The sequence below is a fragment of the Petaurus breviceps genome, unplaced genomic scaffold (genome assembly GCF_028583685.1).
Source record: "Petaurus breviceps papuanus isolate PSGF00001 unplaced genomic scaffold, PetGlider_PUasm1.0 91133, whole genome shotgun sequence".
Lineage (NCBI taxonomy): Eukaryota > Metazoa > Chordata > Mammalia > Diprotodontia > Petauridae > Petaurus > Petaurus breviceps.
In genome coordinates, this window is record NW_027187419.1 from 9,893,626 (window position 1) to 9,907,668 (window position 14,043).

At 36.7% G+C, this 14,043-nt stretch overlaps 1 non-coding gene across 1 annotated transcript; it reads left to right on the forward strand.

Moving 5' to 3' along the window:
* Positions 1–11,852: 11,852 nt before the first annotated feature.
* Positions 11,853–11,960, forward strand: LOC138155603 (U6 spliceosomal RNA). The gene has a single exon (XR_011166891.1). It is a non-coding gene; the product is annotated as a U6 spliceosomal RNA (small nuclear RNA).
* The last annotated feature ends 2,083 nt before the right edge of the window (positions 11,961–14,043 follow it).

Genomic DNA, 14,043 nt, shown 5'->3' on the forward strand with positions numbered 1-14,043 from the left:
TTGGTGAATAGCTGGCCCTGGGAATAAACTAGGGAGGTTACCTTGGGAAGGCTAAAGTGGACTCTTCTTAATTAATTTTCCCAAACAAGAAAGCTATCCCCCTGGTTACATATGCTAGACTACTTATACTGGTGTATGCCTCAAGGAACAGTTTTGATGCTATTATAACCATGTCCCTGCTTAAAGCTCTCACAGTCAATTTCTTTTATAAGACACAGTAGAAGTTTGCGATCAAAATACTGGATCTATTAGTCATTAGAGTAATACTAAAGCATCTGAGTAAATGCAATAAGCTGTAAGTGGGAAAGATCTTGCTGTTTTGATCTGAATTTGTTGTCACTCCATAGCTTAAGCAAGAGTTAAATTAATGCTTGAACTTGTTATTTGTATAAGATTCATTTCCAGAAGTATCTCATTCTTTCAGAGTGATATTAGTACAATTAGACAAAGTAAACAAGCTTGTCAGACAAAGATGTAAATCTATTAAGTTGCAAAGTTAAAGTCAGAAAACTCTCTTGTTTTTGTTTTAGGGAATATTATTTCATGACAGACAAGTTATATTAGTGAAGAGTAGTAATGTGTGAACTATCCTGTCACTTTAATAGGAAATCCAATTTTACTTTTGATTGTTATTTAATCTGGAATTAGAACCTGTGTGTAGAGCATGCCCAAAAAAGCATATATCTTAAAAGATATTCCCATTTTTTAAAGGTTTCTGAGAGAGGCAATCTATGTTTATGTCCATTTGAACATGGGCAATAAGTGAACATGTTTTATTCCAGACAGCTTTTCATATAGTCTGTTCTCTGTTTATAATTTGGGATTATTATATTTATATATCCCAAGTCTTTTGTTGTTTGTTTTTAAGCATCTTAAAGCAAAATTATTTGTGTACAATGTTGATCTTCGGAATGAAAAAAAATCTACTTAGCATGAGTACTACTTATATCATGATAAATTGGGATTTTTTCACGATGAATTTCTTAGTGTTGCCAGTGTGAGATTATAGTCTAAACGTTTTATGTAGGCTATCTGATCCTTGGGAGCTGAATCCATCTGAAGCTCTGATTATGGACCTTGCTATTAAAGAGCTTGTGGAACTGTAAATGATACTATTCAGAATCTCTCTCCAGATATGATCATCAAGGAATGCTATTGAGCCAGTGATCCATGATGCCAGTAACCCTATGGGGTTGTACATTTATGAATTGCAGGTGGAGTTCTCATGGGAAAAGGTTGGGAGAACAACTATTAGCATGGGCTAAGGTAGTTTTCTTCTAATTCATTTTCCCTAATATGTCATTTCTTTCATGGAAAAAGTCCTATCAGGCTGACTTGAAGCCTGGATCAACGCAGTTGGCCATCTATATAACTTTTGCCTGGAACTGATATCCAAATAAGGTAACACTTTCCTTTATGTCCCAGTTTTTTTTTCAAAGCAGATTTCTATAATATTGTCAGATGATGACCACAATATTAAATCTTTATGTTATTGGCTAATACTGGGGCACATCTCAGTTACTACAACAAGGCACAGGTATAACATTTGAGCTATTTGGCCTAAAACTTTAGTCCTTTCTGTATTCCAAACAAAAAACCTAATTTTTAGCCTTGACATCTGATACTAATTATATATTTCTGGGTAAGTTAAGGTTCTTTAATTTCTCACAATGGTAGGGGGATAATTAGGCAAATGATGCAAATATTTGTGAAGCCAGGTTATGATTCTGTTAAATTTTTTGTAGTTTTTTTATTTTTTAATTTACATCATTCATTTCCACAAGATTTTGAGTTACAAATTTTCTCCCCATTTTTTCCCCTATCCACCACCCCAAAACAACGATCCCACTGAATATCCTTTCCCCCAATCTGCTATCTCCTATATCCTCCCCCATTCCCCCTCCAACTTTCCAGTAGGGCATGATGGATCTCTATGCCCCAGTGCCTGTATATCTTCCTTCCCAGTTAAATATAATGTAAAATAATAATAATAATATATTTTTTAACATTTTATTTTAAACCTTTGAATTCCAGATTCTTTTCCTACCTTTCTCATCACCCACCCTTACTGGGAAGATAAACAATTCAATATAGATTGTACATGTGTAGCTATGCAAAACATTTCCATAGTGGATATATTGTGAAAAACTGACTAAATTTCCCTCCATCCCATCCCACCCCCCACTTGTTCTATTCTCCACTTTGATCCTGTCCCTTTTCAAAATTGGGTGCTTCCAATTTCCTTCCCCCCTAACCTGCCTTCCCTTCCATCATCCCCCCTCTTATCCCCTTCCCCCCCCACTCTCCTGTATGGTGAATACTCTATTTAGTGTGCATGTTGTTCCCTCCCTAAGCCAAATTCATTGAGAATGAAGTTGACTCATTCCCTTTTGCCTTCCTGTTCTTCCCCTCCATTGTAATAGTTTTCCCTTGTCTCTTCAATATAAGATAATTTACCTCATTCTATCTCTCCCCATCTCCTCTCATTATATTGCTTTCTCACCTCTTAATTTCACCTTTTAAGTATCATCCCTTCCTATTCAACTGGTCCTGTACCTTCTGTCTATGTATACCTGTACACATATATACACATACTCACATATGTATTCATATGCCCATATACCCTCCTATATAGACATATATATTTATATATATACATTATATATGTATACATTTCTATTCCCTTCAAATATTCTCATACTGAGAAAAGTTTCATAAGTTACAATTATTGTTTTTCCATGTATGCATGTAAGGAGTTCAAATTTGATAAGTTCCTTATGATTTCTTTTCCCTGTTTACCTCCTCATGCTTCTCTTGCTTCTTGTATCTGAATATCAAATTTTCTATTCAACTCTGGTTTTTCCCTTTTTTTATTTTCTTTCTTTCTTTTTTTTTTTTGTGCTTTTTGGAGGGCAGTTAGGGTTAAGTAACTTGCCCAAGGTTACACAGCTAGTATTTTTGTGTAGGTGTTAAGTGTCTGAGGCTGGAACCAAACTCAGGTCCTCCTGACTCTGGGGCCAGAGCTTTACTCACTGCGCCACCTAGCTACCCCTTAACTCTGGTTTTTTCATCATGAATCCTTGAAAATTCTCTATTCCATTGAATGACCCTATTTTCCCCTGAAACATTATAGTCAGTTTTGCTGGGTAGGTGATTCTTGGTTTTAATCCCAGTTCCTTTGACCTCCAGAATATCATATTCCAAGCCCCTTAGATCTCTCAGTGTAGAAGCTGCCAGATCCTATGTAATCCTGATTATGTTTCCACAATATTCAAATTGTTTCTTCCTGGCTTCTTGTAATATTTTCTCCTTGATCTGGAAACTCAGGAACCTGGCTATAATATTCCTAGGAGTTTTCTTTTTGGGATCTTTTTCAGGATGTGGTCTGGATTCTTTCAACCTCTATTTTGCCCTCTGGTTCTAAAACATCAGGGCAATTTTCCTTGAGAATTTCTTGGAGGATGATTTCTAGATTGTTTTTTTTGATCATGGCTTTCAGGTAGTCCAATATTTTTTAAGTTATCTCTCCTGGATCTATTTTCGAGGTCAGTAGTTTTTCCAATGAGATATTTCACATTGCCTTCTATTTTTTCATTTGTTTGGATCTGTTTAATAGTATCTTGATTCCTCATAAAGGCACTAGCTTCCATTTGCTCCAGTATAATTTTGAAGGAATTATTCTCTTCAGTGAGCTTTTGAGATTCTTTTTCCATCTGGTAAATTTGACTCTTTAAGGCATTCTTCTCCCCATTGCCTTTTTGAGCCTCTTTTGACATTTGAGTTATTCTATTTTTTAAGGTGTTATTTTCTTTCCTTTTTTTTTTTTTTAATTACATGGTCAGTTACTTCTGGGTGTGATGCTGAGTATCTGAGCCCAGATTTGATCCCCATGTCATCCCGACACTGGAGACGGTGCTCTTACTCGCTGAGCCACCTGGCCACCCCTAAGCAATTGGGGTTAATTAACTTGCTCAAGGTTACACGGCCAGATGTTTCTGGGTGGGTGCTAAGTGTCTGAGCCCGGGATTTGATCTCCAGGTCATCCCGACACTGGAGCCGGTGCTGTTACTCGCTGTGCTAAGGTGTTATTTTCTTCAGTCACGTTGTTGACTCTCTTTTTATTATTTTCTTGCATCATTCTCAATTCTCTTCCCAATTTTTCCTCCACTTCTCTTACTTGGTTTTCAAAATCCTTCTTAAGCTCCTCTGTGGCCTGTAACCAGCTTGTATTTTTCTTGGAAGCTTTTGATGCAGGAGTTCTGACTTTGCTGTCTTCCTCCTGCTCCATGCCTTGATCCTTTTTGTCCCCCAAAAAGGAATCCAAAGTCAGACTGCTGTGCTTTCCCTGCTTCCCCAGCTTACTCATGTTGCCACTCAACCACTTGACTCTTGAGGTTTTGCCACAGTAGAACTCTGCTTTCAGAGAGGAGAGCTTTGTCCCAAATAGCTGGGGTTTTCTCAGCTGCCAGATCTATTAGTTGGGTGCCCTCTCAGAAGCCTCCACTGGCTATGGCACAGTGGTCATGCACCCCAGGACCTCCACCCAACACAGGGATCCAGATCCAAGCAGGTTAAAACAAGAGTGATTACTCCTCAGACTGGTCACTTGGTCATCCTACAATTCAGAGCCAGGAGCTCTGAAGCAGGCATGTGTCTGTGCCTGCCATGCCTCAGCTGCTTTTCCCTCCACAGGGGCAGAGGCTGGACCGCACTCCTGGACTCCCAATTCTCAAAGTCCACTGACCTCTCACTTTGTCTTAGCCATTTATGGTTTGATAATTCTGGAAACCACCACAGCTGCTGGTGATCTACTCTCCCGACTTCCCTCTAGCCACAACTAGTCAGGCCACCCTGAGGCTAAAACCTCAGTCTCATGCAGGGCTGTGTTCAGCTCCCAGAATGCTGCAATGGCCCCTTTCTGCCAGCCTGCTGGCCTGTCTTCAGTGGGAGGTTAGTTTTTCTCCCTCACCTTGTTGGTTCTGTAGCTCTAAAGTTTGTTTAGAGTCATTTTTTACATGTATTGGAGGAGGTGGAAGCGGGAGCCCCGAGGAAGTCCTGTTTCTACACCGCCCTCTTGCTCTGCCTCCCAGGAGAGTTAATTTAGGAATTATTGGACTATCTGAAGGCCATGATCTTAGACATTGTCTTTCAAAAAATTATCAAGGAAAACTTCAATGATATTTTAGAACCAGAGGGTAACATAGAAATTGAAAGAATCTACCAAAAGAGATCCCAAAATGAAAACTCCCAGGAATATTATAAGCAAATTCCAGAGTTCCCAGATCAAGGAGAAAAGATTGCAAGCAGCCAGAAAGAAACAATTCAAGTATTTTGGAACCACAATCAGGATAACACAAGATTTAGCAGCTTCTACATCAAGGGATTGGAGGGATTGAACTATGATATTCTGGAGACCAAAAGAGCTAAGATTAAAACCAAGAATCACCTATGCAGCAAAACTGAGTGTAATCAACAAGGGGAAAGGGGCATTCAATGATTTAGAGGAATTTAATGCATTCCTTTTTTTTTTTTTTTTTTTTTTTTTTTGCTTTTTGGAAGGCAGTTGGGGTTAAGTGACTTGTCCAAGGTCACATGACTAGTTTTTATGTTAAGAGTCTGAGGCTGGATCTGAACTCAGGACTTCCTGACTCCAGGGCCAGTGCTCTATTCACTGCACCACCTAGCCACCCAATTTAATGTATTCTTGGGAAAAAAATCAGAGCTAAATAGAAAATTTGACTTTCAAATACAAGACTCAACGAAAACATGAAAAGATAAAAACAGGAAGGAGAAATCATAAGGGACTTACTGAAGTTGAACTCTATGTTCTTACATGGAAAGATGATATTTGTAACTCACAAGACTTTTCTCATTATTAGGGTAGTTGGAGGGAATATTTATAGACAGAAGGCATAGGGTGAGTTAAAAATGAAGGGATAATATCTAAAATAATAAAATTAAAGGAGGAGAAAGGGAGAATGGGGTAAATTACCTCACATAGAAGAGGCAAAAAAAAGCTTTTCCAGTGGAGGGAAAGAGGGATGAGGTGAAAGGGAATGAGTGAACTTAAGTCTCATCAGAATTGGTTTAAGGAGGGAATAACATACACATTCACTTGGGTATGGAAATCTGTCTTACCCTACAGGAAAGTAGGGGGAAAGGGGATGGTGTATTTTGTGTGTGTTTGTGTGTGTGTGTGTGTGTGTGTGTGTGTGTGTGTGTGTGTGTGTGTGATAGAAGGGAGGACAGATTGGGGAAGAGGGTAATTGGAAGCAAACACTTTTGAGGAAGTACAGGGTAAAAGGAAGCAACATGACTATTATGGAAGTGCTTTGCATGACTACACATACATAACCTATATTGAATTGCTTGCCTTCTCAATGAGGGTGCATAGGGAGAGAGGAATGGTGAGAATTTGGAGCTCAAAGTTATAAAAACGAACATTAAAAATTATTTTTACATGTAACTGGGAAGTAAGATACACAGGCAACGGAGTATAGAAATCTATCTTAATTTACGGGAAAACAGAAGAAGGGATAAGAGAAGGTGGGTGTGTGATAGAAGGGACGGCAGAATGGGGGAAGGGGTAATCAGAAGTAAAACACTTTTGAGAAGGAACAGAGTGAAAGAAGAGAGAGAATAGAATAAATGGGGGTAGGGGAATAGGATGGAGGGAAATACAATTAGCAATAAATAACTGTGAAAAAAATATTTTTAAGCAAGCTTCTCTGATAAAGGCTTCATTTCTCTAATATATAGAAAACTATCAAATTTATTTTAAAAAATAAGAGCCATTCCCCAATTGATAAATTAACAAAAGATAATCAGTTTTAAGATGAGGTAATTAAAGATCTATAGCAATATGAAAAAAAATTCTAACTCACTGTTGATTGGAGAAATGCAAGCTAAAACAAATCTGAGGTACTATTTCATGCCTATTAGATTAGGTAATAGGACAGAAAAGGTAAATTATAAATGTTGGAGAGGATGTGTTGGAAAATGAGACCTTAATGTACTGTTGTAAGAGTTGTAATTGATTAATCCATTCTATAGAGCAATTTGGAACTATGCCCAAAGGGCTATAAAACCATGTATGCCCGTTGACATAGTAATATCACTACTAGGTCTATCCCAAAAGACATTAAAAAAAAAAAAAGGAAGAAGACCTAGATGTACAAAAAAATTTATAGTATCTCTTTTCTGGGGGTAAAGAATTGGAAATTGAGGGGATGCACATCAAATGAGGAATGGCTGAATAAATTGTGGTATGTAATTGTGATGAAATACTATTGTAACATAAGAAATGATGAACAACAGGATGCTGTCAGAGAAACCTGGAAAGACTTGCATGGGCTGATGCAAAGTGAAATGTAATGGGTACAAAGTAACAGCAATATTACAGTGTGATCAGCTGTGAATGACTTGGCTATTCTCAGCAATACAATGATCCACAACAACTCTGAATGACTTATGATGAAAAATGCTATCCACCTCCAGAGAAATAACTGATGGTGTCTGAATACAGATCGAAGCAACTTTTTTTTCACTTTTTTTCTTGAGTTTTTTTTAAATCCATATTTTATTTTTTTTCTTTCTTTTTGCCTTTTGGAGGACAGTTGGGGTTAAGTGAGTTGCCCAAAGTCACACAGCTAGTTTTTTTGTGTTAACTGTCTGAGGCCGGATCTGAAATCAGGTCCTCCTGACTCTGGGGCCAGCGCTTTACTCACTGTGCCACCTAGCCGCCCCCAATCTATATTTTCTTTCACAACATGAGTATTATGGATGTTTTGCATAACTGCAAATATATAACCTATATGGAACTGCTTGCCTTCTCAATGAAGGGAGTTAGGGAGGGAGGAAAAGAGAATTTGAAACTCAAAGTTTTAAAAACAAATGTTAAAAATGGTTGTTTATGTGTAACTAGGAAAAAATTAAAAACTAAATAACTACAAAAAAAGAGAAACTATCACAGACCATCATTAATGTTCTACAGAAACAAACTTTATATTACTTTCTTATCTCTTATAAAAACAAAATGCTAGTGATGGGGTGCTTGGGATCTATATCTGTAACAGCAATTTGTAAAACCAATTGGCAACATCAGTCTGTAACATCAATTTATTGTAAAATTGTAATAGCAGTTTGTAAAACCAGTCTGTAAAATCCCTTTCCCAGCCTCAGACTCTTCCCCTTCCCCCTATCCACACTCTGCCTAGGCAACAACTTGTGACTCCTTTGTCCTAGCTTAATCTCCTCAAGTCTCCTCCTGTCTGGCCCAAATCTCATCTCCAAGTTAAACTCCTCAAACTTTTATCTATGCACTGAAGGCACAAGTTCCTCTCAGTCAGCCCTAACTTTTATCTATGCACTGAAGTCCCTTACATCCAGGTCAGCCCTGAGAATGGCAGCCCTACCCTTTAAAAGTAAAAGCCTGTGCCCCCTTTCACTTGCAGGTCCCCTAAGGATCCTTGCCTGCTGTAAAGTGTAAAATAAACTTTTTCAACTCTGACTCCAAGTAAGGCTGAGCTGAATTCTTTCCAGACTGAATTGCAGGTTCTGGTCTTAAGATAAGATCAGAGTCCCTGCTGAACCTATTGGGAGCCATCCCTCATCACTAGCATTATTAATAAAATGATCAATTACTTAGAAGTTCTCTCTCAAATTTTAGTATGGTGATGAGACTTGAGGAAAAGAGACAGATCTGGCTTAAGGTCTCCTAGGAAACTCCCTTCTTTTTGGACACACACTAGTGGAATTTTGTCATCTAGAAAGAGAGCCTGTGTTGAAAAATTTTAAGTTGCAATTTTTACTGTCTCCTCGATCTAAAACTTATTATAACCTTCAGTTATCTCTGGGTAAGCATATCTGTGTTCATATGTCTGCTTTCTCTATACTACAGTACTCTGAATGGTAGGAGGTGGGGACAAATTGTGGGCACAAAACTTTGGAAGGGCTGCCTGAGAAGTTCCGGTTCATTTTGGGATCACAGCCTGAGCACTTCAGTTCTGCTGTGAAACAGACATGTCCTGAAATTTCTTGCAGGTAGAGCTTCATTAAGAGCCCTAGATTGCTGGCAGGAGGTGTAGTGTTCTGCCAAACAGAGCTTTGGGGAGTTTTGTTCAAGAGGCCCAATAATAGAACTGAGGCAATTGTGAGAGTACTTTGTATGTTCTTGTCTGTGTGTGTCTTTGTCTTTAAGGTAAGAGCTGCATTCACTAGATAGGAGGATGAGGACTCCCTCAGATCATTTGTGTCTGGAGTTTAAAAGGGTAATTTTAATTTTAAAGAGTTCTATTTCTGTCTTTTTAATTGCTAACCCAACCATAGCCTGCAAAGGCTGATGAGAGAAAACTACTTTCAGTTTTTTAAATGGGTAAGTCACCATCTCAAGTGAGCTTAATTAAATGAAATAGCCACTTAAAGTCCCTTGGCAAAAGGGAATGTGTGTGTGTGTGTGTGTGTGTGTGTGTAGGAAGAAAGGAAAACAAAAGGAACAGCCAGCATCAGTGTTGGGTGAGTAATGGCCTGGTGTGCATTTGCATGGGAACACAGGTATTCAAAGAAACAACAGGATTGCTGGGAATCAAACTGTTAAAAGTCTGGTGAAATCTTAACTATGAGATGAGAAATCTTAACTTAGATACTGGAAAAACTATAGGAAAAAATACATATATTTTGGCCAGATAGGAGAAGAGACCTTGATCAATTTAGTCAGATGCACTTTTTAAACTTGATTTGTAGATGTAAAGTCTGTGGTGGTGAGAGAGCTTTCAAATATGTATTGCACTCCTTGTTTAAGGGGAAAGAAAATGAAGATTTTCCCTTTTGTTAGATTATATGGAAATTGATAGCTCTCTTTGACTAAGACTTGGGTGATCCAAGTTACATATCCCCAAAATGCTCATTAGAAGGAACCCACCTCTCATTTAAATATTCATTCTTTCATTACTTCTTAACCAATCAGAGTTCACTGCCACCCTCAGGAACACCCACTCTTGCAAGGGTATATAAAAGTTTAGTGGGTTCCATGAAGGATCATTGGCATTAGAAAGTGCCACTGACCTTTTATTAATAAAATGCTAGCATTATTAATAAAATGATTCATTACTCAACTGATGTTTCTTGAAATTTTTAAATGTCACACTTCTCATTGCAGGCTACTTTCCAATTTAAACTTATTCTTCACTTTTGTTAATATTTTTCTATTTGGGGGATTTTCAAATGAACTGGTTGACAACACTGGTTAGTTGTTTAGTAGAGCTTCTTTGAGAATGCAGCTAGTATGCCAATTGGAGAAAAGGAGAAAGTCACCTTTGAAGTGAATTTTTTTTCTTACCAAGTTTTGTTTATATATAAATATTGTTAAAAATGAAAAAAAATGAAAATATGCTGCACACATATTTGCCATTTAACACAGTGCTGTCATTAGGCAGCAGAAAAGTGTTTTATGTTGTAATTCTTTTTCATCAATGCTTAAGTGCCCAAAACAAAACATGGAAAAAATGGATTTCTTTCTCTCAGCAAGAGGGCTTATGATATTCTACCATTTTCCATCACAGATTTGTGTGAGCTAACATTTTCACTTTTAAATGAAAATACAGAAACGAATTTGAACTTGGGCAAGTCACTTAACCCCAATTACCCTGGCTTCCCCCTCCAAAAGACAAAAAAACCCGAATTTGATATGTAATCAATTATTGTGTTTATCTGATGTTAAACTAAATATTGAAAACATTTGTTCAAATAAAAATTACAACACTGAAACATCTTCAGTTTGTATAATTATTATATGTTAAACATCTTCCAAGTTGTAACTTAATTAAAATAGAATTTATATTCAACAAAATTTATAAAACAAATTTAATATGAAGTCTTGTGGATAATAGTAAGCATATAAAATCATTTTTTTTAATTCTTATGTTCCACATAAAATATTTGTCATTATTTTATAGCTTTCTGATTTTTTAGCTTTATAATATTTTTAAGCTTTATGCTTATAGATAGAATTAGATTTCACATTCTATAATTAACAATTATATAAATTTTAATTTGGAATTTTCAGAGGCAAAAGTTATTGTAGTTTTTGTAAACACTTCATGAATATATATCTAAAAGAATATTATGAGTAGTATATTACTTTACCCTGAGAGTTCACAATATTTTTTGTTATTGTTGAAAGGAGTTCTCAGAACAAAAAAACACTGGAAAGCACTCATCTGCTCCAAATATCATTATCTTGTCCAATAATGATAGGATGAGAGAGTTTGCCAAAAGCTTTCCTTAAATCTGGGTAAACCCTATCTATAGCATTTCCCTGAACTTCTATTCTAGAAAACCTTTCCAAAAAAAGGAAAATTAGGTCAATGTGGCATAATCTTTAAGAATTAAGCTCCACAACTTAGAGGCAAGCCTACTAAACAGGCATGATAGCCATGCTGATTGTGCCTCCAGAAACTGGCAGACTAGACACACCTAGACATATAGTGTGTGAAGAAGAGGGTCATTTTGGTTGTACAACATAGCACACAAAACACTGAAAGGTAGGTTGGAGCCAGATGAAGGGCTTTAAATGCCAAATAGAGTTGTATGCATTTGATCATAGAGGTAAGAGGGAGTCACTGGAGTTTACTGAGTAGGGGGAGTGATAAGGTCACACATGCTTTAGAAATACTGCTTTGGTGGTGGAGTGGAGAGAGACTTGAAAGATTGTCTTTTAGTTTCGTCCATTTGAATGTATTAAATGAAATGAATGAATCCTTAGAAGATCAAGAATTGTCTCTTCTCTTGTCTTTGTACTTTCTGCACCTATAATAGTGCCTAGCACACAGTATGCAGTTAATAAATGTTGAACAGTGCTTGCTTCCACAGCACATTTACTAAAATTGGAACAATTCAGACATTAGCATGGCCCTCACACAGAGGTGACATTCAAAGTCATCTGTGAAGTGTTCCATATTTTTGCTGTCTTGGGGGAGCAGTGGGGAGGGAGAGGGAGAAAACTTAAAACTTATGGAAGTGAATGTTGAAAACTAAAAATAAATGTTTACAAGAAAATAAAAACAGATGAAAAATGTCATACTCACTAATAAAGGTGGAAAACTTGGGAATTATCTTTGTTACCAACCACAATGAATAAATAAATAAATGGATAAATGTTGAACAAATGAATACTATGTGAGCTGTATCTTTGTTGCACAACTAGAGGTTTTTTTAAGTCCTAAATAAATGCTGTTGGAATTCAAATGTCATCTCATTGATTGCTTTTGATATAAAAAAACTAAACAAGTCAACAGTTATAAATATCCATATTGATGAAAACACAAAACCTTTGGAAATATAATTTCCTAGGAGAATCAGGAAAAGCTTCATGGAATAGTGAATACCCAATTTTTTTGATACTTTTGTTTTCACCTCAGTCAGTGCTCCATTCTTAACACACACAAGACACATTGAGAACAGACCCTTGCAAAAAGAGTTAACTCCAGTACAGTAAATGACTGTATCCATTTTGTCCTAGTAGTGCCTGCCTCTGTATCAAGTAAAAGGAATTGTATTTCACTATCTCAAAGACTGTTCTGGTTTTTCAATTGCCCAGCTGCATTTCCTTTTCCTAAACTTTTCTTCCAATTATGGCCGTTATTGTATATATTGTTGTTTTCATTCTGTATATTTCACTTTCTACCAGTTCATACAGATCATGTTTCTCTGAATTCCTTATATTTATCATCATGTCACACAATACTTCATTATGTTTTCTTCAACTGTTTCAACACTTGATAGGTCCCCACTTTATTTGCAGTTCTTTGGTACTACCAAAGTACTCTCAGTATTTCAATATACACTAAATCTCTTCTCTTGCTTCACTCTTTGCTTTCCCTAGGACAGTTATGCCCAATGCTAGGTCAAAAAGTATGAAGTTTAGTCTTCAATCCCCACCTCCCAGACTAAATTATTTTCCATAATAGTTGGGCCAACTCAGTTCCACAGCCATGTCAGTATGCATACCTTTCCATAGCACCTTTAATAGTGACTTCTGTCACTTCTGCAAAGTGATGAGGGGTAAACCCGGGTTATTTTAATTTACATTTCTCTCATATCTGAAGTGTTTTCTTATGGACATTTATAGTTTGTAATTTTTTTGAAAACCATTCATATTCTTAAAGCATCTATCTACTTAGCTCTCAGATACCTAATTTTAAGACAAAAATGTGCATGGGCAGAGCTAAGTACAGACATAAGTTAATGACACAAGCAAAACGTGAAAGCCAAAAAGCAATGCTGTGAACCAGGGATGGAGCATAACACAATTGGAAGGGAATAGTTTGACATAAGGAAAGGCAGAAACGCACCAGGTTGTGGAGGGCCTTAAACACCAGGCTGCTTGAGACTTAATCATAAGGCAATGGAAAACCATGAACTTCAGCTAGGCAATTATCATATACAGGCATTAGAGGAAGGTTCTGAGAAGGCATGATATGATTAGATATATGAATAAGGAGGTTAATCTGGAAAGCATGTGAAGGGTGACTTAGAAGAGGAAATGGAAAAGACTAAATACAGGGAATACCTGGGAGACAGTTATGTGAACGGTGACTTAGAAGAGGAAATGGAAAAGACTAAATACAGGGAATAGCTGGGAGACAGTTGCAGGGCTCCAGATAATGAAGGCCCAAAGTTGGATGGTGGTTATTGGAACGGAAATAAATTGCAGAGGTAGAATGAACAGGACTTAAATTACCAAGAGCCAAAGGTGACACCAGTGTGTTTTCCTTTTTAAATAATTTATTATAAAGTTTCTACATATTAAGCAAAGATTATTTGTTTCAATAAATGCCCAAACAAAATGAAATTCCAAATAAAACTACAAAATCTTTATGCATTATATTTTTATGAAACTAATGAATGTTAATTTTTGTCCTCTTCTGTTTGCAAATTTTTAATGTTTTGTTATTTGTATAGTTGTATTCATTCTTTCTTCTCTCTGCATCATTTCCTCTATCTTTCCATATATATATTTTTGTATTCTTATTTAATACCAAGGTT